Raw genomic sequence first — 25138 nt, 5'->3', positions numbered from 1 at the left:
CCGATATGGCAGTATCTTCGGGTACAGTGCACCACCCCCTTACAGGGTTAAAAAGAAAGATTCCTACTTTCATTGCTACCTGCTTGCTGGCTAGCCAGCTAGCCAGCCCTGTGGGCCTTGCTGCTGCTGCTGCTGCTGCTGCAGCCAAAAAACAAAAGGTGGTGCTGCTGCTGCTTCTGCTGCTTCTGCTTGTGTCTGGCCGCTGTTGGAGCGTCCAGGCACAGGACTTCTGCTGCTGCTGACTAAATGGCCTCCTTAATTGGATCATTTGAGTAGCCAGCACACCTGTGCAGGTAGGGCATGACATGATAGGCAGCTGCCTTGATAGCGGGTGGGTGCTGAATGTTCCTAATTGACAAAATAAGATTAATGCTTATGAAGAAATATAAAATCTCATCCCTTCCCCAATATCGCGCCACACCCCTACCCCTTAATTCCCTGATTGAACTTGATGGACATATGTCTTTTTTCGACCGTACTAACTATGTAACTATGTAACATAACATGGGGGGGTCTCCTGGCTGTTCACACAGGTGTGTCATTGCTGTACATTGACCATGCATTGCTTCTGTGGTATTGCAAAGGCAAAGACAAATGCTTCCAGCCATCCATTGCACTAATGGATTGGTCATCAGCTGGCTGTCTATGTCCCGCATCAATATAGACCAAAGTACAGAGGGTTAGGCTATGCTATAGTGCACCTACCTGATGCATCAGAAGGTGCGAGGCCCTTGCTAAATTCTGTGCACAGACTTTGAGATCTATGCTTTAGACTGTATCTAAACCTGCTCCAACATGGACTGACATTCTGGCCTACTTTCAGCCGATGCGACTTGTCTGTCGCTGAACAGTCGCTTTTTATGTATTCAGCACCTATGTATAATGTTGTAAAAATGCTCTAGAAGCTAAAGTCGCAGAAATGTCACACATATTTGGCCTGCAACTTTCTGTGCGACAAATTCAGACAGGAAAAATCAGTATAAATCCTTAGAAAATTATCCCCCAGTGTCTCCATCTGCTGGCGGTATTGAATAAGCATTGCTGCACTGATGGGGTATGCATTAGACGAAAAAAAAGAAGAAAAAGAAGAATAATACGCCCAGAAAAGAGGCGAAAAGGAGAAAAACGTAAAAAAACGTGAAAAAAAAGTAAGAGGAAGAGAAGGGAAAAAAAGGTGGAAATGGGTTTAAAAGTGATTTCGGCGGAGAAATATATATATATATATATATATATATATATATATATATACGCGCACACACACACATATATATAAACGTATTCTCCGTTGAGATATTGCAGCCGCTGCTGTGTCCAGGCCCAGGAGCCTTAGCACTGTGCTGTGATGTCACTCAATACCACTGACATCACTAGGTGTAAACAACATCTCTCCTTTGCTGTGTATGTGACTATGGAGCTGTTTGGTGATGTCGTCTATTATGGCCTTCATAGAAGCAACAGGAGATTGTTGCATCCATCTAGAACCCTCAGAACTACAGTGCTATGATGTCACTCACTTCCACAGGCCTTGCAGAGTGTAAACAACAACAACCCAGCTTTGTCGTGTATGTAACCATAGGGATTGTGATGTCACCTAGAACCTTCACAGCAGCGACAGCTTTATGAGGAGCATCAGCACTGCTCTGCCTGAGCAGAACCATCACCGCCATAGGTTGTCAAATAACCCGGATTTAACCCACACAGGTAAGTCCAATGGGGTGCAGGCATGTCCTCTATGCTTACAGCTTCCCGTGGGTGTTGGTTTGATACCGTTTGGGGACAGCCAAGGAGGCATCTGCAGGCAACAAAGGTAGGTGTGTGCTTGTGTGTGTGTTTCCTATGCAGATCCTAAGCCCAGTGTCACATGCAAGTAGGAGGAGTAAGAAGGGTTCCTGGCAAATCCGGGTTATGGATTGCATTTAAAAAGGCCCCGTGGGAGTGCAATGGGCCCCTGTCTTGCTGCTTAGCAATAATGGTATGGGTTTAGGTTCTGCTGTGTGTACTGGTGGTTGACTGCCCCCCAGCCCAGAGTGTGCATGGAAAATTGTCTGGCAGCCTCCCTGACAGCAAGCAGTGATAGTGCCCATGAAGGGGACCTTGTTGGGCCCGCCCCTTTCACGGTTATCGCTTCTCGGCCTTTTGGCTAAGATCAAGTGTAGTATCTGTTCTTATCAGTTTAATATCTGATACGTCCCCTATCTGGGGACCATATATTAAATGGATTTTTGAGAACGGGGGCCGATTTCGAAGCTTGCTTCCGTCGCCCTATGCATTGACCCGATATGGCAGTATCTTCGGGTACAGTGCACCACCCCCTTACAGGGTTAAAAAGAAAGATTCCTACTTTCATTGCTACCTGCTTGCTGGCTAGCCAGCTAGCCAGCCCTGTGGGCCTTGCTGCTGCTGCTGCTGCTGCTGCAGCCAAAAAACAAAAGGTGGTGCTGCTGCTGCTTCTGCTGCTTCTGCTTGTGTCTGGCCGCTGTTGGAGCGTCCAGGCACAGGACTTCTGCTGCTGCTGACTAAATGGCCTCCTTAATTGGATCATTTGAGTAGCCAGCACACCTGTGCAGGTAGGGCATGACATGATAGGCAGCTGCCTTGATAGCGGGTGGGTGCTGAATGTTCCTAATTGACAAAATAAGATTAATGCTTATGAAGAAATATAAAATCTCATCCCTTCCCCAATATCGCGCCACACCCCTACCCCTTAATTCCCTGGTTGAACTTGATGGACATATGTCTTTTTTCGACCGTACTAACTATGTAACTATGTAACATAACATGGGGGGGTCTCCTGGCTGTTCACACAGGTGTGTCATTGCTGTACATTGACCATGCATTGCTTCTGTGGTATTGCAAAGGCAAAGACAAATGCTTCCAGCCATCCATTGCACTAATGGATTGGTCATCAGCTGGCTGTCTATGTCCCGCATCAATATAGACCAAAGTACAGAGGGTTAGGCTATGCTATAGTGCACCTACCTGATGCATCAGAAGGTGCGAGGCCCTTGCTAAATTCTGTGCACAGACTTTGAGATCTATGCTTTAGACTGTATCTAAACCTGCTCCAACATGGACTGACATTCTGGCCTACTTTCAGCCGATGCGACTTGTCTGTCGCTGAACAGTCGCTTTTTATGTATTCAGCACCTATGTATAATGTTGTAAAAATGCTCTAGAAGCTAAAGTCGCAGAAATGTCACACATATTTGGCCTGCAACTTTCTGTGCGACAAATTCAGACAGGAAAAATCAGTATAAATCCTTAGAAAATTATCCCCCAGTGTCTCCATCTGCTGGCGGTATTGAATAAGCATTGCTGCACTGATGGGGTATGCATTAGACGAAAAAAAAGAAGAAAAAGAAGAATAATACGCCCAGAAAAGAGGCGAAAAGGAGAAAAACGTAAAAAAAAGTAAGAGGAAGAGAAGGGAAAAAAAGGTGGAAATGGGTTTAAAAGTGATTTCGGCGGAGAAATATATATATATATATATATATATATATATATATATATATATATATACGCGCACACACACACATATATATAAACGTATTCTCCGTTGAGATATTGCAGCCGCTGCTGTGTCCAGGCCCAGGAGCCTTAGCACTGTGCTGTGATGTCACTCAATACCACTGACATCACTAGGTGTAAACAACATCTCTCCTTTGCTGTGTATGTGACTATGGAGCTGTTTGGTGATGTCGTCTATTATGGCCTTCATAGAAGCAACAGGAGATTGTTGCATCCATCTAGAACCCTCAGAACTACAGTGCTATGATGTCACTCACTTCCACAGGCCTTGCAGAGTGTAAACAACAACAACCCAGCTTTGTCGTGTATGTAACCATAGGGATTGTGATGTCACCTAGAACCTTCACAGCAGCGACAGCTTTATGAGGAGCATCAGCACTGCTCTGCCTGAGCAGAACCATCACCGCCATAGGTTGTCAAATAACCCGGATTTAACCCACACAGGTAAGTCCAATGGGGTGCAGGCATGTCCTCTATGCTTACAGCTTCCCGTGGGTGTTGGTTTGATACCGTTTGGGGACAGCCAAGGAGGCATCTGCAGGCAACAAAGGTAGGTGTGTGCTTGTGTGTGTGTTTCCTATGCAGATCCTAAGCCCAGTGTCACATGCAAGTAGGAGGAGTAAGAAGGGTTCCTGGCAAATCCGGGTTATGGATTGCATTTAAAAAGGCCCCGTGGGAGTGCAATGGGCCCCTGTCTTGCTGCTTAGCAATAATGGTATGGGTTTAGGTTCTGCTGTGTGTACTGGTGGTTGACTGCCCCCCAGCCCAGAGTGTGCATGGAAAATTGTCTGGCAGCCTCCCTGACAGCAAGCAGTGATAGTGCCCATGAAGGGGACCTTGTTGGGCCCGCCCCTTTCACGGTTATCGCTTCTCGGCCTTTTGGCTAAGATCAAGTGTAGTATCTGTTCTTATCAGTTTAATATCTGATACGTCCCCTATCTGGGGACCATATATTAAATGGATTTTTGAGAACGGGGGCCGATTTCGAAGCTTGCTTCCGTCGCCCTATGCATTGACCCGATATGGCAGTATCTTCGGGTACAGTGCACCACCCCCTTACAGGGTTAAAAAGAAAGATTCCTACTTTCATTGCTACCTGCTTGCTGGCTAGCCAGCTAGCCAGCCCTGTGGGCCTTGCTGCTGCTGCTGCTGCTGCTGCAGCCAAAAAACAAAAGGTGGTGCTGCTGCTGCTTCTGCTGCTTCTGCTTGTGTCTGGCCGCTGTTGGAGCGTCCAGGCACAGGACTTCTGCTGCTGCTGACTAAATGGCCTCCTTAATTGGATCATTTGAGTAGCCAGCACACCTGTGCAGGTAGGGCATGACATGATAGGCAGCTGCCTTGATAGCGGGTGGGTGCTGAATGTTCCTAATTGACAAAATAAGATTAATGCTTATGAAGAAATATAAAATCTCATCCCTTCCCCAATATCGCGCCACACCCCTACCCCTTAATTCCCTGGTTGAACTTGATGGACATATGTCTTTTTTCGACCGTACTAACTATGTAACTATGTAACATAACATGGGGGGGTCTCCTGGCTGTTCACACAGGTGTGTCATTGCTGTACATTGACCATGCATTGCTTCTGTGGTATTGCAAAGGCAAAGACAAATGCTTCCAGCCATCCATTGCACTAATGGATTGGTCATCAGCTGGCTGTCTATGTCCCGCATCAATATAGACCAAAGTACAGAGGGTTAGGCTATGCTATAGTGCACCTACCTGATGCATCAGAAGGTGCGAGGCCCCTTGCTAAATTCTGTGCACAGACTTTGAGATCTATGCTTTAGACTGTATCTAAACCTGCTCCAACATGGACTGACATTCTGGCCTACTTTCAGCCGATGCGACTTGTCTGTCGCTGAACAGTCGCTTTTTATGTATTCAGCACCTATGTATAATGTTGTAAAAATGCTCTAGAAGCTAAAGTCGCAGAAATGTCACACATATTTGGCCTGCAACTTTCTGTGCGACAAATTCAGACAGGAAAAATCAGTATAAATCCTTAGAAAATTATCCCCCAGTGTCTCCATCTGCTGGCGGTATTGAATAAGCATTGCTGCACTGATGGGGTATGCATTAGACGAAAAAAAAGAAGAAAAAGAAGAATAATACGCCCAGAAAAGAGGCGAAAAGGAGAAAAACGTAAAAAAACGTGAAAAAAAAGTAAGAGGAAGAGAAGGGAAAAAAAGGTGGAAATGGGTTTAAAAGTGATTTCGGCGGAGAAATATATATATATATATATATATATATATATATATATATATTATATATATATACGCGCACACACACACACATATATATAAACGTATTCTCCGTTGAGATATTGCAGCCGCTGCTGTGTCCAGGCCCAGGAGCCTTAGCACTGTGCTGTGATGTCACTCAATACCACTGACATCACTAGGTGTAAACAACATCTCTCCTTTGCTGTGTATGTGACTATGGAGCTGTTTGGTGATGTCGTCTATTATGGCCTTCATAGAAGCAACAGGAGATTGTTGCATCCATCTAGAACCCTCAGAACTACAGTGCTATGATGTCACTCACTTCCACAGGCCTTGCAGAGTGTAAACAACAACAACCCAGCTTTGTCGTGTATGTAACCATAGGGATTGTGATGTCACCTAGAACCTTCACAGCAGCGACAGCTTTATGAGGAGCATCAGCACTGCTCTGCCTGAGCAGAACCATCACCGCCATAGGTTGTCAAATAACCCGGATTTAACCCACACAGGTAAGTCCAATGGGGTGCAGGCATGTCCTCTATGCTTACAGCTTCCCGTGGGTGTTGGTTTGATACCGTTTGGGGACAGCCAAGGAGGCATCTGCAGGCAACAAAGGTAGGTGTGTGCTTGTGTGTGTGTTTCCTATGCAGATCCTAAGCCCAGTGTCACATGCAAGTAGGAGGAGTAAGAAGGGTTCCTGGCAAATCCGGGTTATGGATTGCATTTAAAAAGGCCCCGTGGGAGTGCAATGGGCCCCTGTCTTGCTGCTTAGCAATAATGGTATGGGTTTAGGTTCTGCTGTGTGTACTGGTGGTTGACTGCCCCCCAGCCCAGAGTGTGCATGGAAAATTGTCTGGCAGCCTCCCTGACAGCAAGCAGTGATAGTGCCCATGAAGGGGACCTTGTTGGGCCCGCCCCTTTCACGGTTATCGCTTCTCGGCCTTTTGGCTAAGATCAAGTGTAGTATCTGTTCTTATCAGTTTAATATCTGATACGTCCCCTATCTGGGGACCATATATTAAATGGATTTTTGAGAACGGGGGCCGATTTCGAAGCTTGCTTCCGTCGCCCTATGCATTGACCCGATATGGCAGTATCTTCGGGTACAGTGCACCACCCCCCTTACAGGGTTAAAAAGAAAGATTCCTACTTTCATTGCTACCTGCTTGCTGGCTAGCCAGCTAGCCAGCCCTGTGGGCCTTGCTGCTGCTGCTGCTGCTGCTGCAGCCAAAAAACAAAAGGTGGTGCTGCTGCTGCTTCTGCTGCTTCTGCTTGTGTCTGGCCGCTGTTGGAGCGTCCAGGCACAGGACTTCTGCTGCTGCTGACTAAATGGCCTCCTTAATTGGATCATTTGAGTAGCCAGCACACCTGTGCAGGTAGGGCATGACATGATAGGCAGCTGCCTTGATAGCGGGTGGGTGCTGAATGTTCCTAATTGACAAAATAAGATTAATGCTTATGAAGAAATATAAAATCTCATCCCTTCCCCAATATCGCGCCACACCCCTACCCCTTAATTCCCTGGTTGAACTTGATGGACATATGTCTTTTTTCGACCGTACTAACTATGTAACTATGTAACATAACATGGGGGGGTCTCCTGGCTGTTCACACAGGTGTGTCATTGCTGTACATTGACCATGCATTGCTTCTGTGGTATTGCAAAGGCAAAGACAAATGCTTCCAGCCATCCATTGCACTAATGGATTGGTCATCAGCTGGCTGTCTATGTCCCGCATCAATATAGACCAAAGTACAGAGGGTTAGGCTATGCTATAGTGCACCTACCTGATGCATCAGAAGGTGCGAGGCCCTTGCTAAATTCTGTGCACAGACTTTGAGATCTATGCTTTAGACTGTATCTAAACCTGCTCCAACATGGACTGACATTCTGGCCTACTTTCAGCCGATGCGACTTGTCTGTCGCTGAACAGTCGCTTTTTATGTATTCAGCACCTATGTATAATGTTGTAAAAATGCTCTAGAAGCTAAAGTCGCAGAAATGTCACACATATTTGGCCTGCAACTTTCTGTGCGACAAATTCAGACAGGAAAAATCAGTATAAATCCTTAGAAAATTATCCCCCAGTGTCTCCATCTGCTGGCGGTATTGAATAAGCATTGCTGCACTGATGGGGTATGCATTAGACGAAAAAAAAGAAGAAAAAGAAGAATAATACGCCCAGAAAAGAGGCGAAAAGGAGAAAAACGTAAAAAAACGTGAAAAAAAAGTAAGAGGAAGAGAAGGGAAAAAAAGGTGGAAATGGGTTTAAAAGTGATTTCGGCGGAGAAATATATATATATATATATATATATATATATATATATATATATACGCGCACACACACACATATATATAAACGTATTCTCCGTTGAGATATTGCAGCCGCTGCTGTGTCCAGGCCCAGGAGCCTTAGCACTGTGCTGTGATGTCACTCAATACCACTGACATCACTAGGTGTAAACAACATCTCTCCTTTGCTGTGTATGTGACTATGGAGCTGTTTGGTGATGTCGTCTATTATGGCCTTCATAGAAGCAACAGGAGATTGTTGCATCCATCTAGAACCCTCAGAACTACAGTGCTATGATGTCACTCACTTCCACAGGCCTTGCAGAGTGTAAACAACAACAACCCAGCTTTGTCGTGTATGTAACCATAGGGATTGTGATGTCACCTAGAACCTTCACAGCAGCGACAGCTTTATGAGGAGCATCAGCACTGCTCTGCCTGAGCAGAACCATCACCGCCATAGGTTGTCAAATAACCCGGATTTAACCCACACAGGTAAGTCCAATGGGGTGCAGGCATGTCCTCTATGCTTACAGCTTCCCGTGGGTGTTGGTTTGATACCGTTTGGGGACAGCCAAGGAGGCATCTGCAGGCAACAAAGGTAGGTGTGTGCTTGTGTGTGTGTTTCCTATGCAGATCCTAAGCCCAGTGTCACATGCAAGTAGGAGGAGTAAGAAGGGTTCCTGGCAAATCCGGGTTATGGATTGCATTTAAAAAGGCCCCGTGGGAGTGCAATGGGCCCCTGTCTTGCTGCTTAGCAATAATGGTATGGGTTTAGGTTCTGCTGTGTGTACTGGTGGTTGACTGCCCCCCAGCCCAGAGTGTGCATGGAAAATTGTCTGGCAGCCTCCCTGACAGCAAGCAGTGATAGTGCCCATGAAGGGGACCTTGTTGGGCCCGCCCCTTTCACGGTTATCGCTTCTCGGCCTTTTGGCTAAGATCAAGTGTAGTATCTGTTCTTATCAGTTTAATATCTGATACGTCCCCTATCTGGGGACCATATATTAAATGGATTTTTGAGAACGGGGGCCGATTTCGAAGCTTGCTTCCGTCGCCCTATGCATTGACCCGATATGGCAGTATCTTCGGGTACAGTGCACCACCCCCTTACAGGGTTAAAAAGAAAGATTCCTACTTTCATTGCTACCTGCTTGCTGGCTAGCCAGCTAGCCAGCCCTGTGGGCCTTGCTGCTGCTGCTGCTGCTGCTGCAGCCAAAAAACAAAAGGTGGTGCTGCTGCTGCTTCTGCTGCTTCTGCTTGTGTCTGGCCGCTGTTGGAGCGTCCAGGCACAGGACTTCTGCTGCTGCTGACTAAATGGCCTCCTTAATTGGATCATTTGAGTAGCCAGCACACCTGTGCAGGTAGGGCATGACATGATAGGCAGCTGCCTTGATAGCGGGTGGGTGCTGAATGTTCCTAATTGACAAAATAAGATTAATGCTTATGAAGAAATATAAAATCTCATCCCTTCCCCAATATCGCGCCACACCCCTACCCCTTAATTCCCTGGTTGAACTTGATGGACATATGTCTTTTTTCGACCGTACTAACTATGTAACTATGTAACATAACATGGGGGGGTCTCCTGGCTGTTCACACAGGTGTGTCATTGCTGTACATTGACCATGCATTGCTTCTGTGGTATTGCAAAGGCAAAGACAAATGCTTCCAGCCATCCATTGCACTAATGGATTGGTCATCAGCTGGCTGTCTATGTCCCGCATCAATATAGACCAAAGTACAGAGGGTTAGGCTATGCTATAGTGCACCTACCTGATGCATCAGAAGGTGCGAGGCCCTTGCTAAATTCTGTGCACAGACTTTGAGATCTATGCTTTAGACTGTATCTAAACCTGCTCCAACATGGACTGACATTCTGGCCTACTTTCAGCCGATGCGACTTGTCTGTCGCTGAACAGTCGCTTTTTATGTATTCAGCACCTATGTATAATGTTGTAAAAATGCTCTAGAAGCTAAAGTCGCAGAAATGTCACACATATTTGGCCTGCAACTTTCTGTGCGACAAATTCAGACAGGAAAAATCAGTATAAATCCTTAGAAAATTATCCCCCAGTGTCTCCATCTGCTGGCGGTATTGAATAAGCATTGCTGCACTGATGGGGTATGCATTAGACGAAAAAAAAGAAGAAAAAGAAGAATAATACGCCCAGAAAAGAGGCGAAAAGGAGAAAAACGTAAAAAAACGTGAAAAAAAAGTAAGAGGAAGAGAAGGGAAAAAAAGGTGGAAATGGGTTTAAAAGTGATTTCGGCGGAGAAATATATATATATATATATATATATATATATATATATATATATATATACGCGCACACACACACATATATATAAACGTATTCTCCGTTGAGATATTGCAGCCGCTGCTGTGTCCAGGCCCAGGAGCCTTAGCACTGTGCTGTGATGTCACTCAATACCACTGACATCACTAGGTGTAAACAACATCTCTCCTTTGCTGTGTATGTGACTATGGAGCTGTTTGGTGATGTCGTCTATTATGGCCTTCATAGAAGCAACAGGAGATTGTTGCATCCATCTAGAACCCTCAGAACTACAGTGCTATGATGTCACTCACTTCCACAGGCCTTGCAGAGTGTAAACAACAACAACCCAGCTTTGTCGTGTATGTAACCATAGGGATTGTGATGTCACCTAGAACCTTCACAGCAGTGACAGCTTTATGAGGAGCATCAGCACTGCTCTGCCTGAGCAGAACCATCACCGCCATAGGTTGTCAAATAACCCGGATTTAACCCACACAGGTAAGTCCAATGGGGTGCAGGCATGTCCTCTATGCTTACAGCTTCCCGTGGGTGTTGGTTTGATACCGTTTGGGGACAGCCAAGGAGGCATCTGCAGGCAACAAAGGTAGGTGTGTGCTTGTGTGTGTGTTTCCTATGCAGATCCTAAGCCCAGTGTCACATGCAAGTAGGAGGAGTAAGAAGGGTTCCTGGCAAATCCGGGTTATGGATTGCATTTAAAAAGGCCCCGTGGGAGTGCAATGGGCCCCTGTCTTGCTGCTTAGCAATAATGGTATGGGTTTAGGTTCTGCTGTGTGTACTGGTGGTTGACTGCCCCCCAGCCCAGAGTGTGCATGGAAAATTGTCTGGCAGCCTCCCTGACAGCAAGCAGTGATAGTGCCCATGAAGGGGACCTTGTTGGGCCCGCCCCTTTCACGGTTATCGCTTCTCGGCCTTTTGGCTAAGATCAAGTGTAGTATCTGTTCTTATCAGTTTAATATCTGATACGTCCCCTATCTGGGGACCATATATTAAATGGATTTTTGAGAACGGGGGCCGATTTCGAAGCTTGCTTCCGTCGCCCTATGCATTGACCCGATATGGCAGTATCTTCGGGTACAGTGCACCACCCCCTTACAGGGTTAAAAAGAAAGATTCCTACTTTCATTGCTACCTGCTTGCTGGCTAGCCAGCTAGCCAGCCCTGTGGGCCTTGCTGCTGCTGCTGCTGCTGCAGCCAAAAAACAAAAGGTGGTGCTGCTGCTGCTTCTGCTGCTTCTGCTTGTGTCTGGCCGCTGTTGGAGCGTCCAGGCACAGGACTTCTGCTGCTGCTGACTAAATGGCCTCCTTAATTGGATCATTTGAGTAGCCAGCACCCCTGTGCAGGTAGGGCATGACATGATAGGCAGCTGCCTTGATAGCGGGTGGGTGCTGAATGTTCCTAATTGACAAAATAAGATTAATGCTTATGAAGAAATATAAAATCTCATCCCTTCCCCAATATCGCGCCACACCCCTACCCCTTAATTCCCTGGTTGAACTTGATGGACATATGTCTTTTTTCGACCGTACTAACTATGTAACTATGTAACATAACATGGGGGGGTCTCCTGGCTGTTCACACAGGTGTGTCATTGCTGTACATTGACCATGCATTGCTTCTGTGGTATTGCAAAGGCAAAGACAAATGCTTCCAGCCATCCATTGCACTAATGGATTGGTCATCAGCTGGCTGTCTATGTCCCGCATCAATATAGACCAAAGTACAGAGGGTTAGGCTATGCTATAGTGCACCTACCTGATGCATCAGAAGGTGCGAGGCCCTTGCTAAATTCTGTGCACAGACTTTGAGATCTATGCTTTAGACTGTATCTAAACCTGCTCCAACATGGACTGACATTCTGGCCTACTTTCAGCCGATGCGACTTGTCTGTCGCTGAACAGTCGCTTTTTATGTATTCAGCACCTATGTATAATGTTGTAAAAATGCTCTAGAAGCTAAAGTCGCAGAAATGTCACACATATTTGGCCTGCAACTTTCTGTGCGACAAATTCAGACAGGAAAAATCAGTATAAATCCTTAGAAAATTATCCCCCAGTGTCTCCATCTGCTGGCGGTATTGAATAAGCATTGCTGCACTGATGGGGTATGCATTAGACGAAAAAAAAGAAGAAAAAGAAGAATAATACGCCCAGAAAAGAGGCGAAAAGGAGAAAAACGTAAAAAAACGTGAAAAAAAAGTAAGAGGAAGAGAAGGGAAAAAAAGGTGGAAATGGGTTTAAAAGTGATTTCGGCGGAGAAATATATATATATATATATATATATATATATATATATATATATATACGCGCACACACACACATATATATAAACGTATTCTCCGTTGAGATATTGCAGCCGCTGCTGTGTCCAGGCCCAGGAGCCTTAGCACTGTGCTGTGATGTCACTCAATACCACTGACATCACTAGGTGTAAACAACATCTCTCCTTTGCTGTGTATGTGACTATGGAGCTGTTTGGTGATGTCGTCTATTATGGCCTTCATAGAAGCAACAGGAGATTGTTGCATCCATCTAGAACCCTCAGAACTACAGTGCTATGATGTCACTCACTTCCACAGGCCTTGCAGAGTGTAAACAACAACAACCCAGCTTTGTCGTGTATGTAACCATAGGGATTGTGATGTCACCTAGAACCTTCACAGCAGCGACAGCTTTATGAGGAGCATCAGCACTGCTCTGCCTGAGCAGAACCATCACCGCCATAGGTTGTCAAATAACCCGGATTTAACCCACACAGGTAAGTCCAATGGGGTGCAGGCATGTCCTCTATGCTTACAGCTTCCCGTGGGTGTTGGTTTGATACCGTTTGGGGACAGCCAAGGAGGCATCTGCAGGCAACAAAGGTAGGTGTGTGCTTGTGTGTGTGTTTCCTATGCAGATCCTAAGCCCAGTGTCACATGCAAGTAGGAGGAGTAAGAAGGGTTCCTGGCAAATCCGGGTTATGGATTGCATTTAAAAAGGCCCCGTGGGAGTGCAATGGGCCCCTGTCTTGCTGCTTAGCAATAATGGTATGGGTTTAGGTTCTGCTGTGTGTACTGGTGGTTGACTGCCCCCCAGCCCAGAGTGTGCATGGAAAATTGTCTGGCAGCCTCCCTGACAGCAAGCAGTGATAGTGCCCATGAAGGGGACCTTGTTGGGCCCGCCCCTTTCACGGTTATCGCTTCTCGGCCTTTTGGCTAAGATCAAGTGTAGTATCTGTTCTTATCAGTTTAATATCTGATACGTCCCCTATCTGGGGACCATATATTAAATGGATTTTTGAGAACGGGGGCCGATTTCGAAGCTTGCTTCCGTCGCCCTATGCATTGACCCGATATGGCAGTATCTTCGGGTACAGTGCACCACCCCCTTACAGGGTTAAAAAGAAAGATTCCTACTTTCATTGCTACCTGCTTGCTGGCTAGCCAGCTAGCCAGCCCTGTGGGCCTTGCTGCTGCTGCTGCTGCTGCTGCAGCCAAAAAACAAAAGGTGGTGCTGCTGCTGCTTCTGCTGCTTCTGCTTGTGTCTGGCCGCTGTTGGAGCGTCCAGGCACAGGACTTCTGCTGCTGCTGACTAAATGGCCTCCTTAATTGGATCATTTGAGTAGCCAGCACACCTGTGCAGGTAGGGCATGACATGATAGGCAGCTGCCTTGATAGCGGGTGGGTGCTGAATGTTCCTAATTGACAAAATAAGATTAATGCTTATGAAGAAATATAAAATCTCATCCCTTCCCCAATATCGCGCCACACCCCTACCCCTTAATTCCCTGGTTGAACTTGATGGACATATGTCTTTTTTCGACCGTACTAACTATGTAACTATGTAACATAACATGGGGGGGTCTCCTGGCTGTTCACACAGGTGTGTCATTGCTGTACATTGACCATGCATTGCTTCTGTGGTATTGCAAAGGCAAAGACAAATGCTTCCAGCCATCCATTGCACTAATGGATTGGTCATCAGCTGGCTGTCTATGTCCCGCATCAATATAGACCAAAGTACAGAGGGTTAGGCTATGCTATAGTGCACCTACCTGATGCATCAGAAGGTGCGAGGCCCTTGCTAAATTCTGTGCACAGACTTTGAGATCTATGCTTTAGACTGTATCTAAACCTGCTCCAACATGGACTGACATTCTGGCCTACTTTCAGCCGATGCGACTTGTCTGTCGCTGAACAGTCGCTTTTTATGTATTCAGCACCTATGTATAATGTTGTAAAAATGCTCTAGAAGCTAAAGTCGCAGAAATGTCACACATATTTGGCCTGCAACTTTCTGTGCGACAAATTCAGACAGGAAAAATCAGTATAAATCCTTAGAAAATTATCCCCCAGTGTCTCCATCTGCTGGCGGTATTGAATAAGCATTGCTGCACTGATGGGGTATGCATTAGACGAAAAAAAAGAAGAAAAAGAAGAATAATACGCCCAGAAAAGAGGCGAAAAGGAGAAAAACGTAAAAAAACGTGAAAAAAAAGTAAGAGGAAGAGAAGGGAAAAAAAGGTGGAAATGGGTTTAAAAGTGATTTCGGCGGAGAAATATATATATATATATATATATATATATATATATATACGCGCACACACACACATATATATAAACGTATTCTCCGTTGAGATATTGCAGCCGCTGCTGTGTCCAGGCCCAGGAGCCTTAGCACTGTGCTGTGATGTCACTCAATACCACTGACATCACTAGGTGTAAACAACATCTCTCCTTTGCTGTGTATGTGACTATGGAGCTGTTTGGTGATGTCGTCTATTATGGCCTTCATAGAAGCAACAGGAGATTGTTGCATCCATCTAGAACCCTCAGAACTACAGTGCTATGATGTCACTCACTTCCACAGGCCTTGCAGAGTGTAAACAACAACAACCCAGCTTTGTCGTGTATGTAACCATAGGGATTGTGATGTCACCTAGAACCTTCACAGCAGCGACAGCTTTATGAGGAGCATCAGCACTGCTCTGCCTGAGCAGAACCATCACCGCCATAGGTTGTGAAATAACCCGGATTTAACCCACACAGGTAAGTCCAATGGGGTGCAGGCATGTCCTCTATGCTTACAGCTTCCCGTGGGTGTTGGTTTGATACCGTTTGGGGACAGCCAAGGAGGCATCTGCAGGCAACAAAGGTAGGTGTGTGCTTGTGTGTGTGTTTCCTATGCAGATCCTAAGCCCAGTGTCACATGCAAGTAGGAGGAGTAAGAAGGGTTCCTGGCAAATCCGGGTTATGGATTGCATTTAAAAAGGCCCCGTGGGAGTGCAATGGGCCCCTGTCTTGCTGCTTAGCAATAATGGTATGGGTTTAGGTTCTGCTGTGTGTACTGGTGGTTGACTGCCCCCCAGCCCAGAGTGTGCATGGAAAATTGTCTGGCAGCCTCCCTGACAGCAAGCAGTGATAGTGCCCATGAAGGGGACCTTGTTGGGCCCGCCCCTTTCACGGTTATCGCTTCTCGGCCTTTTGGCTAAGATCAAGTGTAGTATCTGTTCTTATCAGTTTAATATCTGATACGTCCCCTATCTGGGGACCATATATTAAATGGATTTTTGAGAACGGGGGCCGATTTCGAAGCTTGCTTCCGTCGCCCTATGCATTGACCCGATATGGCAGTATCTTCGGGTACAGTGCACCACCCCCTTACAGGGTTAAAAAGAAAGATTCCTACTTTCATTGCTACCTGCTTGCTGGCTAGCCAGCTAGCCAGCCCTGTGGGCCTTGCTGCTGCTGCTGCTGCTGCTGCAGCCAAAAAACAAAAGGTGGTGCTGCTGCTGCTTCTGCTGCTTCTGCTTGTGTCTGGCCGCTGTTGGAGCGTCCAGGCACAGGACTTCTGCTGCTGCTGACTAAATGGCCTCCTTAATTGGATCATTTGAGTAGCCAGCACACCTGTGCAGGTAGGGCATGACATGATAGGCAGCTGCCTTGATAGCGGGTGGGTGCTGAATGTTCCTAATTGACAAAATAAGATTAATGCTTATGAAGAAATATAAAATCTCATCCCTTCCCCAATATCGCGCCACACCCCTACCCCTTAATTCCCTGGTTGAACTTGATGGACATATGTCTTTTTTCGACCGTACTAACTATGTAACTATGTAACATAACATGGGGGGGTCTCCTGGCTGTTCACACAGGTGTGTCATTGCTGTACATTGACCATGCATTGCTTCTGTGGTATTGCAAAGGCAAAGACAAATGCTTCCAGCCATCCATTGCACTAATGGATTGGTCATCAGCTGGCTGTCTATGTCCCGCATCAATATAGACCAAAGTACAGAGGGTTAGGCTATGCTATAGTGCACCTACCTGATGCATCAGAAGGTGCGAGGCCCTTGCTAAATTCTGTGCACAGACTTTGAGATCTATGCTTTAGACTGTATCTAAACCTGCTCCAACATGGACTGACATTCTGGCCTACTTTCAGCCGATGCGACTTGTCTGTCGCTGAACAGTCGCTTTTTATGTATTCAGCACCTATGTATAATGTTGTAAAAATGCTCTAGAAGCTAAAGTTGCAGAAATGTCACACATATTTGGCCTGCAACTTTCTGTGCGACAAATTCAGACAGGAAAAATCAGTATAAATCCTTAGAAAATTATCCCCCAGTGTCTCCATCTGCTGGCGGTATTGAATAAGCATTGCTGCACTGATGGGGTATGCATTAGACGAAAAAAAAGAAGAAAAAGAAGAATAATACGCCCAGAAAAGAGGCGAAAAGGAGAAAAACGTAAAAAAACGTGAAAAAAAAGTAAGAGGAAGAGAAGGGAAAAAAAGGTGGAAATGGGTTTAAAAGTGATTTCGGCGGAGAAATATATATATATATATATATATATATATATATATATATATATACGCGCACACACACACATATATATAAACGTATTCTCCGTTGAGATATTGCAGCCGCTGCTGTGTCCAGGCCCAGGAGCCTTAGCACTGTGCTGTGATGTCACTCAATACCACTGACATCACTAGGTGTAAACAACATCTCTCCTTTGCTGTGTATGTGACCATGGAGCTGTTTGGTGATGTCGTCTATTATGGCCTTCATAGAAGCAACAGGAGATTGTTGCATCCATCTAGAACCCTCAGAACTACAGTGCTATGATGTCACTCACTTCCACAGGCCTTGCAGAGTGTAAACAACAACAACCCAGCTTTGTCGTGTATGTAACCATAGGGATTGTGATGTCACCTAGAACCTTCACAGCAGCGACAGCTTTATGAGGAGCATCAGCACTGCTCTGCCTGAGCAGAACCATCACCGCCATAGGTTGTGAAATAACCCGGATTTAACCCACACAGGTAAGTCCAATGGGGTGCAGGCATGTCCTCTATGCTTACAGCTTCCCGTGGGTGTTGGTTTGATACCGTTTGGGGACAGCCAAGGAGGCATCTGCAGGCAACAAAGGTAGGTGTGTGCTTGTGTGTGTGTTTCCTATGCAGATCCTAAGCCCAGTGTCACATGCAAGTAGGAGGAGTAAGAAGGGTTCCTGGCAAATCCGGGTTATGGATTGCATTTAAAAAGGCCCCGTGGGAGTGCAATGGGCCCCTGTCTTGCTGCTTAGCAATAATGGTATGGGTTTAGGTTCTGCTGTGTGTACTGGTGGTTGACTGCCCCCCAGCCCAGAGTGTGCATGGAAAATTGTCTGGCAGCCTCCCTGACAGCAAGCAGTGATAGTGCCCATGAAGGGGACCTTGTTGGGCCCGCCCCTTTCACGGTTATCGCTTCTCGGCCTTTTGGCTAAGATCAAGTGTAGTATCTGTTCTTATCAGTTTAATATCTGATACGTCCCCTATCTGGGGACCATATATTAAATGGATTTTTGAGAACGGGGGCCGATTTCGAAGCTTGCTTCCGTCGCCCTATGCATTGACCCGATATGGCAGTATCTTCGGGTACAGTGCACCACCCCCTTACAGGGTTAAAAAGAAAGATTCCTACTTTCATTGCTACCTGCTTGCTGGCTAGCCAGCTAGCCAGCCCTGTGGGCCTTGCTGCTGCTGCTGCTGCTGCTGCAGCCAAAAAACAAAAGGTGGTGCTGCTGCTGCTTCTGCTGCTTCTGCTTGTGTCTGGCCGCTGTTGGAGCGTCCAGGCACAGGACTTCTGCTGCTGCTGACTAAATGGCCTCCTTAATTGGATCATTTGAGTAGCCAGCACACCTGTGCAGGTAGGGCATGACATGATAGGCAGCTGCCTTGATAGCGGGTGGGTGCTGAATGTTCCTAATTGACAAAATAAGATTAATGCTTATGAAGAAATATAAAATCTCATCCCTTCCCCAATATCGCGCCACACCCCTACCCCTTAATTCCCTGGTTGAACTTGATGGACATATGTCTTTTTTCGACCGTACTAACTATGTAACTATGTAACATAACATGGGGGGGTCTCCTGGCTGTTCACACAGGTGTGTCATTGCTGTACATTGACCATGCATTGCTTCTGTGGTATTGCAAAGGCAAAGACAAATGCTTCCAGCCATCCATTGCACTAATGGATTGGTCATCAGCTGGCTGTCTATGTCCCGCATCAATATAGACCAAAGTACAGAGGGTTAGGCTATGCTATAGTGCACCTACCTGATGCATCAGAAGGTGCGAGGCCCTTGCTAAATTCTGTGCACAGACTTTGAGATCTATGCTTTAGACTGTATCTAAACCTGCTCCAACATGGACTGACATTCTGGCCTACTTTCAGCCGATGCGACTTGTCTGTCGCTGAACAGTCGCTTTTTATGTATTCAGCACCTATGTATAATGTTGTAAAAATGCTCTAGAAGCTAAAGTCGCAGAAATGTCACACATATTTGGCCTGCAACTTTCTGTGCGACAAATTCAGACAGGAAAAATCAGTATAAATCCTTAGAAAATTATCCCCCAGTGTCTCCATCTGCTGGCGGTATTGAATAAGCATTGCTGCACTGATGGGGTATGCATTAGACGAAAAAAAAGAAGAAAAAGAAGAATAATACGCCTAGAAAAGAGGCGAAAAGGAGAAAAACGTAAAAAAACGTGAAAAAAAAGTAAGAGGAAGAGAAGGGAAAAAAAGGTGGAAATGGGTTTAAAAGTGATTTCGGCGGAGAAATATATATATATATATATATATATATATATATATATATATATATACGCGCACACACACACATATATATAAACGTATTCTCCGTTGAGATATTGCAGCCGCTGCTGTGTCCAGGCCCAGGAGCCTTAGCACTGTGCTGTGATGTCACTCAATACCACTGACATCACTAGGTGTAAACAACATCTCTCCTTTGCTGTGTATGTGACTATGGAGCTGTTTGGTGATGTCGTCTATTATGGCCTTCATAGAAGCAACAGGAGATTGTTGCATCCATCTAGAACCCTCAGAACTACAGTGCTATGATGTCACTCACTTCCACAGGCCTTGCAGAGTGTAAACAACAACAACCCAGCTTTGTCGTGTATGTAACCATAGGGATTGTGATGTCACCTAGAACCTTCACAGCAGCGACAGCTTTATGAGGAGCATCAGCACTGCTCTGCCTGAGCAGAACCATCACCGCCATAGGTTGTCAAATAACCCGGATTTAACCCACACAGGTAAGTCCAATGGGGTGCAGGCATGTCCTCTATGCTTACAGCTTCCCGTGGGTGTTGGTTTGATACCGTTTGGGGACAGCCAAGGAGGCATCTGCAGGCAACAAAGGTAGGTGTGTGCTTGTGTGTGTGTTTCCTATGCAGATCCTAAGCCCAGTGTCACATGCAAGTAGGAGGAGTAAGAAGGGTTCCTGGCAAATCCGGGTTATGGATTGCATTTAAAAAGGCCCCGTGGGAGTGCAATGGGCCCCTGTCTTGCTGCTTAGCAATAATGGTATGGGTTTAGGTTCTGCTGTGTGTACTGGTGGTTGACTGCCCCCCAGCCCAGAGTGTGCATGGAAAATTGTCTGGCAGCCTCCCTGACAGCAAGCAGTGATAGTGCCCATGAAGGGGACCTTGTTGGGCCCGCCCCTTTCACGGTTATCGCTTCTCGGCCTTTTGGCTAAGATCAAGTGTAGTATCTGTTCTTATCAGTTTAATATCTGATACGTCCCCTATCTGGGGACCATATATTAAATGGATTTTTGAGAACGGGGGCCGATTTCGAAGCTTGCTTCCGTCGCCCTATGCATTGACCCGATATGGCAGTATCTTCGGGTACAGTGCACCACCCCCTTACAGGGTTAAAAAGAAAGATTCCTACTTTCATTGCTACCTGCTTGCTGGCTAGCCAGCTAGCCAGCCCTGTGGGCCTTGCTGCTGCTGCTGCTGCTGCTGCAGCCAAAAAACAAAAGGTGGTGCTGCTGCTGCTTCTGCTGCTTCTGCTTGTGTCTGGCCGCTGTTGGAGCGTCCAGGCACAGGACTTCTGCTGCTGCTGACTAAATGGCCTCCTTAATTGGATCATTTGAGTAGCCAGCACACCTGTGCAGGTAGGGCATGACATGATAGGCAGCTGCCTTGATAGCGGGTGGGTGCTGAATGTTCCTAATTGACAAAATAAGATTAATGCTTATGAAGAAATATAAAATCTCATCCCTTCCCCAATATCGCGCCACACCCCTACCCCTTAATTCCCTGGTTGAACTTGATGGACATATGTCTTTTTTCGACCGTACTAACTATGTAACTATGTAACATAACATGGGGGGGTCTCCTGGCTGTTCACACAGGTGTGTCATTGCTGTACATTGACCATGCATTGCTTCTGTGGTATTGCAAAGGCAAAGACAAATGCTTCCAGCCATCCATTGCACTAATGGATTGGTCATCAGCTGGCTGTCTATGTCCCGCATCAATATAGACCAAAGTACAGAGGGTTAGGCTATGCTATAGTGCACCTACCTGATGCATCAGAAGGTGCGAGGCCCTTGCTAAATTCTGTGCACAGACTTTGAGATCTATGCTTTAGACTGTATCTAAACCTGCTCCAACATGGACTGACATTCTGGCCTACTTTCAGCCGATGCGACTTGTCTGTCGCTGAACAGTCGCTTTTTATGTATTCAGCACCTATGTATAATGTTGTAAAAATGCTCTAGAAGCTAAAGTCGCAGAAATGTCACACATATTTGGCCTGCAACTTTCTGTGCGACAAATTCAGACAGGAAAAATCAGTATAAATCCTTAGAAAATTATCCCCCAGTGTCTCCATCTGCTGGCGGTATTGAATAAGCATTGCTGCACTGATGGGGTATGCATTAGACGAAAAAAAAGAAGAAAAAGAAGAATAATACGCCCAGAAAAGAGGCGAAAAGGAGAAAAACGTAAAAAAACGTGAAAAAAAAGTAAGAGGAAGAGAAGGGAAAAAAAGGTGGAAATGGGTTTAAAAGTGATTTCGGCGGAGAAATATATATATATATATATATATATATATATATATATACGCGCACACACACACATATATATAAACGTATTCTCCGTTGAGATATTGCAGCCGCTGCTGTGTCCAGGCCCAGGAGCCTTAGCACTGTGCTGTGATGTCACTCAATACCACTGACATCACTAGGTGTAAACAACATCTCTCCTTTGCTGTGTATGTGACTATGGAGCTGTTTGGTGATGTCGTCTATTATGGCCTTCATAGAAGCAACAGGAGATTGTTGCATCCATCTAGAACCCTCAGAACTACAGTGCTATGATGTCACTCACTTCCACAGGCCTTGCAGAGTGTAAACAACAACAACCCAGCTTTGTCGTGTATGTAACCATAGGGATTGTGATGTCACCTAGAACCTTCACAGCAGCGACAGCTTTATGAGGAGCATCAGCACTGCTCTGCCTGAGCAGAACCATCACCGCCATAGGTTGTCAAATAACCCGGATTTAACCCACACAGGTAAGTCCAATGGGGTGCAGGCATGTCCTCTATGCTTACAGCTTCCCGTGGGTGTTGGTTTGATACCGTTTGGGGACAGCCAAGGAGGCATCTGCAGGCAACAAAGGTAGGTGTGTGCTTGTGTGTGTGTTTCCTATGCAGATCCTAAGCCCAGTGTCACATGCAAGTAGGAGGAGTAAGAAGGGTTCCTGGCAAATCCGGGTTATGGATTGCATTTAAAAAGGCCCCGTGGGAGTGCAATGGGCCCCTGTCTTGCTGCTTAGCAATAATGGTATGGGTTTAGGTTCTGCTGTGTGTACTGGTGGTTGACTGCCCCCCAGCCCAGAGTGTGCATGGAAAATTGTCTGGCAGCCTCCCTGACAGCAAGCAGTGATAGTGCCCATGAAGGGGACCTTGTTGGGCCCGCCCCTTTCACGGTTATCGCTTCTCGGCCTTTTGGCTAAGATCAAGTGTAGTATCTGTTCTTATCAGTTTAATATCTGATACGTCCCCTATCTGGGGACCATATATTAAATGGATTTTTGAGAACGGGGGCCGATTTCGAAGCTTGCTTCCGTCGCCCTATGCATTGACCCGATATGGCAGTATCTTCGGGTACAGTGCACCACCCCCTTACAGGGTTAAAAAGAAAGATTCCTACTTTCATTGCTACCTGCTTGCTGGCTAGCCAGCTAGCCAGCCCTGTGGGCCTTGCTGCTGCTGCTGCTGCTGCTGCAGCCAAAAAACAAAAGGTGGTGCTGCTGCTGCTTCTGCTGCTTCTGCTTGTGTCTGGCCGCTGTTGGAGCGTCCAGGCACAGGACTTCTGCTGCTGCTGACTAAATGGCCTCCTTAATTGGATCATTTGAGTAGCCAGCACACCTGTGCAGGTAGGGCATGACATGATAGGCAGCTGCCTTGATAGCGGGTGGGTGCTGAATGTTCCTAATTGACAAAATAAGATTAATGCTTATGAAGAAATATAAAATCTCATCCCTTCCCCAATATCGCGCCACACCCCTACCCCTTAATTCCCTGGTTGAACTTGATGGACATATGTCTTTTTTCGACCGTACTAACTATGTAACTATGTAACATAACATGGGGGGGTCTCCTGGCTGTTCACACAGGTGTGTCATTGCTGTACATTGACCATGCATTGCTTCTGTGGTATTGCAAAGGCAAAGACAAATGCTTCCAGCCATCCATTGCACTAATGGATTGGTCATCAGCTGGCTGTCTATGTCCCGCATCAATATAGACCAAAGTACAGAGGGTTAGGCTATGCTATAGTGCACCTACCTGATGCATCAGAAGGTGCGAGGCCCTTGCTAAATTCTGTGCACAGACTTTGAGATCTATGCTTTAGACTGTATCTAAACCTGCTCCAACATGGACTGACATTCTGGCCTACTTTCAGCCGATGCGACTTGTCTGTCGCTGAACAGTCGCTTTTTATGTATTCAGCACCTATGTATAATGTTGTAAAAATGCTCTAGAAGCTAAAGTCGCAGAAATGTCACACATATTTGGCCTGCAACTTTCTGTGCGACAAATTCAGACAGGAAAAATCAGTATAAATCCTTAGAAAATTATCCCCCAGTGTCTCCATCTGCTGGCGGTATTGAATAAGCATTGCTGCACTGATGGGGTATGCATTAGACGAAAAAAAAGAAGAAAAAGAAGAATAATACGCCCAGAAAAGAGGCGAAAAGGAGAAAAACGTAAAAAAACGTGAAAAAAAAGTAAGAGGAAGAGAAGGGAAAAAAAGGTGGAAATGGGTTTAAAAGTGATTTCGGCGGAGAAATATATATATATATATATATATATATATATATATATATATATATATATACGCGCACACACACACATATATATAAACGTATTCTCCGTTGAGATATTGCAGCCGCTGCTGTGTCCAGGCCCAGGAGCCTTAGCACTGTGCTGTGATGTCACTCAATACCACTGACATCACTAGGTGTAAACAACATCTCTCCTTTGCTGTGTATGTGACTATGGAGCTGTTTGGTGATGTCGTCTATTATGGCCTTCATAGAAGCAACAGGAGATTGTTGCATCCATCTAGAACCCTCAGAACTACAGTGCTATGATGTCACTCACTTCCACAGGCCTTGCAGAGTGTAAACAACAACAACCCAGCTTTGTCGTGTATGTAACCATAGGGATTGTGATGTCACCTAGAACCTTCACAGCAGCGACAGCTTTATGAGGAGCATCAGCACTGCTCTGCCTGAGCAGAACCATCACCGCCATAGGTTGTCAAATAACCCGGATTTAACCCACACAGGTAAGTCCAATGGGGTGCAGGCATGTCCTCTATGCTTACAGCTTCCCGTGGGTGTTGGTTTGATACCGTTTGGGGACAGCCAAGGAGGCATCTGCAGGCAACAAAGGTAGGTGTGTGCTTGTGTGTGTGTTTCCTATGCAGATCCTAAGCCCAGTGTCACATGCAAGTAGGAGGAGTAAGAAGGGTTCCTGGCAAATCCGGGTTATGGATTGCATTTAAAAAGGCCCCGTGGGAGTGCAATGGGCCCCTGTCTTGCTGCTTAGCAATAATGGTATGGGTTTAGGTTCTGCTGTGTGTACTGGTGGTTGACTGCCCCCCAGCCCAGAGTGTGCATGGAAAATTGTCTGGCAGCCTCCCTGACAGCAAGCAGTGATAGTGCCCATGAAGGGGACCTTGTTGGGCCCGCCCCTTTCACGGTTATCGCTTCTCGGCCTTTTGGCTAAGATCAAGTGTAGTATCTGTTCTTATCAGTTTAATATCTGATACGTCCCCTATCTGGGGACCATATATTAAATGGATTTTTGAGAACGGGGGCCGATTTCGAAGCTTGCTTCCGTCGCCCTATGCATTGACCCGATATGGCAGTATCTTCGGGTACAGTGCACCACCCCCTTACAGGGTTAAAAAGAAAGATTCCTACTTTCATTGCTAC

The 25138-nt window shown here is 46.1% G+C and overlaps 11 non-coding genes across 11 annotated transcripts; all 11 read left to right on the top strand.

Annotated features, from left to right (window-relative positions):
* The first annotated feature begins 2120 nt into the window (after positions 1–2120).
* Positions 2121–2311, top strand: LOC130310028 (U2 spliceosomal RNA). Its single transcript, XR_008858594.1, has one exon. It is a non-coding gene; the product is annotated as a U2 spliceosomal RNA (small nuclear RNA).
* A 2080-nt stretch (positions 2312–4391) lies between these two features.
* On the top strand, positions 4392–4582 carry LOC130310027 (U2 spliceosomal RNA). Its single transcript, XR_008858593.1, has one exon. It is a non-coding gene; the product is annotated as a U2 spliceosomal RNA (small nuclear RNA).
* Positions 4583–6681: 2099 nt separating this feature from the next.
* Positions 6682–6872, top strand: LOC130310026 (U2 spliceosomal RNA). The gene has a single exon (XR_008858592.1). It is a non-coding gene; the product is annotated as a U2 spliceosomal RNA (small nuclear RNA).
* Positions 6873–8960: 2088 nt separating this feature from the next.
* LOC130310025 (U2 spliceosomal RNA) lies at positions 8961–9151 on the top strand. The gene has a single exon (XR_008858591.1). It is a non-coding gene; the product is annotated as a U2 spliceosomal RNA (small nuclear RNA).
* A 2091-nt stretch (positions 9152–11242) lies between these two features.
* LOC130310024 (U2 spliceosomal RNA) lies at positions 11243–11433 on the top strand. Its single transcript, XR_008858590.1, has one exon. It is a non-coding gene; the product is annotated as a U2 spliceosomal RNA (small nuclear RNA).
* A 2086-nt stretch (positions 11434–13519) lies between these two features.
* On the top strand, positions 13520–13710 carry LOC130310023 (U2 spliceosomal RNA). The gene has a single exon (XR_008858589.1). It is a non-coding gene; the product is annotated as a U2 spliceosomal RNA (small nuclear RNA).
* A 2081-nt stretch (positions 13711–15791) lies between these two features.
* On the top strand, positions 15792–15982 carry LOC130310022 (U2 spliceosomal RNA). The gene has a single exon (XR_008858588.1). It is a non-coding gene; the product is annotated as a U2 spliceosomal RNA (small nuclear RNA).
* A 2087-nt stretch (positions 15983–18069) lies between these two features.
* Positions 18070–18260, top strand: LOC130310019 (U2 spliceosomal RNA). Its single transcript, XR_008858586.1, has one exon. It is a non-coding gene; the product is annotated as a U2 spliceosomal RNA (small nuclear RNA).
* A 2089-nt stretch (positions 18261–20349) lies between these two features.
* LOC130310018 (U2 spliceosomal RNA) lies at positions 20350–20540 on the top strand. Its single transcript, XR_008858585.1, has one exon. It is a non-coding gene; the product is annotated as a U2 spliceosomal RNA (small nuclear RNA).
* A 2081-nt stretch (positions 20541–22621) lies between these two features.
* LOC130310017 (U2 spliceosomal RNA) lies at positions 22622–22812 on the top strand. Its single transcript, XR_008858584.1, has one exon. It is a non-coding gene; the product is annotated as a U2 spliceosomal RNA (small nuclear RNA).
* A 2093-nt stretch (positions 22813–24905) lies between these two features.
* On the top strand, positions 24906–25096 carry LOC130310016 (U2 spliceosomal RNA). The gene has a single exon (XR_008858583.1). It is a non-coding gene; the product is annotated as a U2 spliceosomal RNA (small nuclear RNA).
* The last annotated feature ends 42 nt before the right edge of the window (positions 25097–25138 follow it).

The sequence above is a fragment of the Hyla sarda genome, unplaced genomic scaffold, assembly GCF_029499605.1.
Source record: "Hyla sarda isolate aHylSar1 unplaced genomic scaffold, aHylSar1.hap1 scaffold_1547, whole genome shotgun sequence".
Taxonomy (NCBI): Eukaryota; Metazoa; Chordata; class Amphibia; order Anura; family Hylidae; genus Hyla; species Hyla sarda.
This window is presented reverse-complemented; position numbering and strand designations above follow the sequence as displayed.